This window comes from Macrotis lagotis, chromosome 5, assembly GCF_037893015.1.
Source record: "Macrotis lagotis isolate mMagLag1 chromosome 5, bilby.v1.9.chrom.fasta, whole genome shotgun sequence".
NCBI lineage: Eukaryota > Metazoa > Chordata > Mammalia > Peramelemorphia > Peramelidae > Macrotis > Macrotis lagotis.
In genome coordinates, this window is record NC_133662.1 from 212811298 (window position 1) to 212816693 (window position 5396).

The 5396-nt window shown below is 42.4% G+C and overlaps 1 long non-coding RNA gene across 1 annotated transcript; it reads right to left on the bottom strand.

The window, feature by feature from the left end:
* Positions 1-730: 730 nt before the first annotated feature.
* On the bottom strand, positions 731-5184 carry LOC141490036 (uncharacterized). Its single transcript, XR_012469052.1, has 3 exons — positions 4930-5184; positions 3908-4037; positions 731-2032 (listed from the first exon to the last, which is right to left on the bottom strand). It is a non-coding gene; the product is annotated as an uncharacterized LOC141490036 (long non-coding RNA).
* Positions 5185-5396: the final 212 nt, after the last annotated feature.

Genomic DNA, 5396 nt, shown 5'->3' on the forward strand with positions numbered 1-5396 from the left:
CAAAAGGAGATATGATCAGACATTAGGAGAGTTGGGGACTAGGAGAGGGGCCAGGGTGTGGGAAGAAGGGGATGGAGGAACAGGTTTGTCCTGATTGAAGGCAGAGGGACCTGAGGAAGGAGAAAAGGGCAAGGGAGAAAGGGGGAACAGAAAAGAGGAAAAGGGCAAGTAGGGCTTGGGGAGGGAGCAAGGGGTTTGGGGGAGGTGGAGGCCAGGTCTGGAAATTCTGGTACATCCTGGCACTTGCTGATGTGTATAATCATAATTCCTCCTCTGTGCTGGTTGTGGGAACCTGAAACCATGAGAAGAGTCACATCTTGGCCTTTTTGCTCAGCCCCTGGGATCCCCAAGCCTCTTGAGACCTCTCAACTCCCTGCCCCTTACCTCTTGAGTCCCTTTCCGCAGGACCCCTCACCTCTCTTCTCATGAGACAGAGAGCAGAAAGTAATGTCAAGGCCTAGCCTGGGTAAGGTTGAAGGGTGAGGGCCTAGGGCTCAAGGAGACTGGTAGGGCAAAAATATAAAGAGCTCAAATTCCTAGCATTTTGTTTTCACAGTTCATTCAAGAAGTCTCCCTTTCCTTTTGATGAGTCCATTTGGGACAGGGACCAGGGAGTCAGGAGGGATATTGCTAGAGATCAAAGCCTTACATCACTAAAAACCAGCTTAAAGTCAACATTTTGCTGTTGATATTGTTAAACAACAGTTTAATAAATATATCTTCATGTCTTTATAGGAATAAATACATGTATGAATTGACCCATAGACACATCAGTAACATATGTATAAACACATATATCTATATGTACCCAAATACACAACACACATGTATGTACTATCTCTCTCTCACACACAGACACACACCTCAACACACTTTTAAGTTTAATCTGGATGAATATTTTTTCCATCACTTTCCTAAATCAGAAAAAAGACTAAATCAAGCTGATTTTTAGTAATGTTCTTCATTGAGATGTAAGAATCACATAAAAAACTTAACAATACATTCTTCTGAGTTGGTACACGCTAGTTGCAGAACACGCACACCTCTGCCTAAAGTCCAGATTTACCATCTAAGAATCAGGGACTATAGAATTGGCTGTGACCCAGGGGGTCAGGAATTTTAGAAGTGCTGGGAAAGGGAAGAACAGCAGACCTCGGGACTAAGGCATTGACCTTTAATTTTTTTAATCTGGATAATGGCAATTTGATGGTGCATTTCTTGGAGGGAAAGAACCTGCAGGGACATGAGTGAGTATGATGAGCCTCATCATGACATAGAACTGGGCCTGGGTCCTCAAAGGACTTGCCTCTAGAACTCAAGCTCTATTGGATCACACCAAGCTGGAAAAGACTTGAGATGTGGATAGATTCCATGGGGCTTTTTAAGACCCAGTTCAGCCAAGGTTAGAGTGGATCATCATTAGGTCAATCAAAGGAAGATGGCTTTTTTGACCCCAACAATTCTTGGTTTACTTGTTTTTTCTTTTTTTTTTGGCAAGGCAATGGGTTAAGTGACTTGCCCAAGGTCACACAGCTAGGTAATTATTGAGTGTCTAAGGTCAAATTTGAACTCAGGTCCTCCTGATTCCAGGCCTGGTGCTCTATCCACTGCACCACCGAGCTTGCCCCTGATCCCAACAATTCTTCAAGACAATCTACAAAGACATATGGAAGTTCCAGTCCAGACTGATTGAGGAAGTGCCCACATAACAAAGATTCTAGATAGAGCCTAGTCAGATCACTGAGAGATCTTAGAATTATTGAGAGATAGAGTGAATAGAAACATGGAGAACTTCATTGACCATGATTCTTGGGATGTAGAGCCTTTGCTTATTGAAAGAAATTCCTTGGATTCCATGTGTGGCAGAGCACAGAAGAATTGCATAATGAGGTGAGGACTCTGCCCTGAGTTCAAACCCCACTTCAGATATTTAATTTCTTGTATGACCTTGGGCAAGTCTCTGAGATGAGTTTCTTGATCCATAAAATGAGGAGTTGAATTAGATATCCTCTGAGGTCCCTTCCTGCAGAGACTGAGAGAACAAGTTGAATTTGCTGTCAGAATGAGGAAGAATTCTGGAAGAAGTTTTAGCAGCTTTTTGGATCCTAGGGGGAGGGAGAGAGAGAGAGAGAGAGAGAGAGAGAGAGAGAGAGAGAGAGAGAGAAGAGAGAAGAGAGAAGAGAGAAGAGAGAGAAGAGAGAAGAGAGAAGAGAGAAGAGAGAAGAGAGAAGAGAGAAGAGAGAAGAGAGAAGACAGACAAAGAAAGAGAGAGAGAGAGAAGAGAGAAGAGAGAAGAGAGAAGACAAAGAAAGAGAGAGAGAGAGAGAGAAGAGAGAAGAGAGAAGACAGACAAAGAAAGAGAGAGAGAGAGAGAGAGAGAAGAGAGAGAAGAGAGAAGACAAAGAAAGAGAGAGAGAGAGAGAGAGAGAGAGAGAGAGAGAGAGAGAGAGAGAGAGAGAGAGCTGTGACCCTAAGATTCTTTCTCCAGGAGGCAATTAAATTTCAAGGTTTTTTCCTTTTTCTGATATCCTGGGAGATTAAAGGGGATGATGTTAAAATCTCTCAGGATCTCATAAGGGGTTGTGTCCCTTTGAGTATGGCATGGTGGTCTTAGGATTGTAAATTTAGAACTGGAAAGAATCTTGGGGATCAATGAAACTGACCCCATCATTTTACAGATGAGGAAACTGAGTGAAACAGAAGTTAATTGATCAGGGTCACTCAGCAATGTGTCTGAGATGGGATTTGAGGCTGGGTCTTCCTGAATCCAAGTCCATCACCCTGTGATGAGAATGATCCTGCTGCTTGATTTCCTTCTATTATTTGATTTAAATGTCGTGCTTGATTTATATGTAGAATGTATGCTAGACTGGGCACTCCTCTCTTATTTGCATGATTGTGATTATTCAAAACATTCTACATTGAAAACATTGAAGCCAGGCCATTAGAAGTTGCTGAGTGTAGTCGGACCTTTGTTACACAGTAATTCAAAAATTAAGGAGTAGAGGAATAAATAATAAAAATCAATCAATCAATCAATCAATAAACAAACAAACAAATAAGCAAACAAACAAATAAATAAAGTGCCCCGATTTCTTGTCTGGAGGACCATATTGTTTAACCCAAGCCAAAAGCCATTAGGAACCTCAAACCCCCTTTCTTCTATTGCAATGCTTCTGAAGCTGATATCATGGAACTTTTTTATTTTTTAAAAATCTTTTTGATTTCCATAGATGTGTCTTGGAATCTCATTTTATTTTATACATTTAAAAATCTTTTGAGAAGGATTCCATAGGCTTCCTCAGACTGGCAAGAGGTGAAGCCCCCCCCCCCCCCCATCTAGGCAGCTAAAGTAGGGAGCTTAATAAATGCATTTGGTTGAGTGACTGGCTCCCTTTTTTCCTCACTCTTCGTCCTCCAGTGGTGGAAGAGGTGACTAGAAAGCCTTGGGGGGAAGAGATAGTGCTCTTGGATAGCTCTTAATTCCTCTCCTTCCTCTTCCTCTCCTCTTTATGGACCAAGCATCCCCAGTGATCTACCTTCTTCATCCATGGATGTTATAGAAAAACATAGAAAGTTGCTAGAATGGATAAAAGACTAGTCTCAGAGAGAGGAAAATTTGTATTTAAGTCTAAGCTTCTGATACTTGCTGACTTTGTGATCCTGTGCAAGTCACTTAATTTTTCTTTGCTCCCAGAGGTCTCTTTAAGGCTCAGTATTGTGGAATAGGTACTGATCTTCATTTTTAGAGATAATAATAATAATAATAATAAAGAATAATTATAGCTATCTCATTAGTTGTTTCCTATACTAATAAAATCTTTGAGTCCAAAAAAATTAAAGCAGCAGGTGCTGATAAAGATCCAAGGAAACTGTGGACAGATGAGCAAATAAGGACTCTCATCACCTGGCAAAGCCTTCCAAGTTCATCTTGATCTGATCAGCTGCAGTGGTGATGTCATTTTGATTCTCAAGAATGAAAGCAATACTCAACTTGTGATCCTGGTAAATGATTGCTCCACAGAGGTGGCAAAGGCCTAGGGAAGAAGGGAGATAGAGAAAGAAGAGTCAGTCCCTCTGTTTAAGTCTCATTTTCACTAGTTCTTCTTTCTCTTTCTCCTCCTTTCCTTTTTCTTCCCCCATTCTCTCCCTCCATCTCCTTTCTTCACTCTCTTCCTTTCCTCCTTTCTCCTTCCTTTCCTCTTTTCTCCTTCCTTCTCTTCCTCTCTCCCTCTTTTTTTTATCTCTCAATCCCTCTATTCCACTAAAGAGTCTTCCTACCACCTCCTTACCCATGAAAGTCATCCAACCTTGGCAAACCAAAGACCCTCTTCAGACTGATAGCTTAACTCTTAACCAGAAAAAAGTCTGAGGGATCTAGTCAATCCTTGCCTTTCTTACCAATCTGAACCCAGATGTAACATCCTCAAATCTAGGGGATCAGAAATGTCTCCCATAGCTAAGGGGTGTGGTACCTGCCATGGGGTCAATTCAAGTTTATCCCTTAAAATTAAGGTTCTCCTGGTGGGGTTGTCTCCATTAACTAGATGCTAGATCTTTTGATATTCTGAAGTATAATTTAATTTGAGACATACTGAACTTTCCCCTCCCCTCCTTCCTAACTCAAATAGTAGTGCAAACACAGAAACTCTATCTTGGGACAAGAGATGCCCCAAATCTTGTCTAGATCCTCCACGGCCATGATCCATGAGAATATACTCTCATTGGGGGGAGCTCTTGGCTCTAACGTGAGTCAAATTACACGGTGGCATACCTTGAAACCAGAAAGATGGACACTGGTGACCTTGCTTAGAATGTCTGACTCCATGTTCAAATTCCTTCTTTTCTTCCTTTTTTAATATGGAGGTGTTCCTCTTCATCCCTTCCCCTCACCCCATCCCAACTCTGGAGCCCCAACAGGTGTGTTACCTGGAGTCTAGTCCCTCAGAGTCCAGTCCCTTGGAGTCCTCTGGTCTCAGGCAGATCTGATGAGCTGGATAAGATGCAGGATGGAGGCTTAGATAGCAGTGTGTGAGAACAGAACTTCAGAAACCAGAATGAAAGATGCAAATGAGACCACACCTTGTGGTCTTTGAACTATTCTGTGGGGAAAGTACCTGAATCTCTGATTTCTCTTTAATCCTTTTCTCATTTCCTCTTATATTCTTTCCTCCCTTCCACCCTCATTTCCTCTTGGAGAACATCCACCACCACCACCACCACCACCACCACCAACCACCACCACCACTACCACCACCAACCACCACCACCACCACCAGGTCACTGTGGCCTGTAGGTTGGACACACCTTCCCTCCACCTCTCTATGGTCTCAAAATACTATCCCTGGATCTGAGAGAGAAGGAGGATGGGGTATGGGATGGTTCCCAATTCTGCA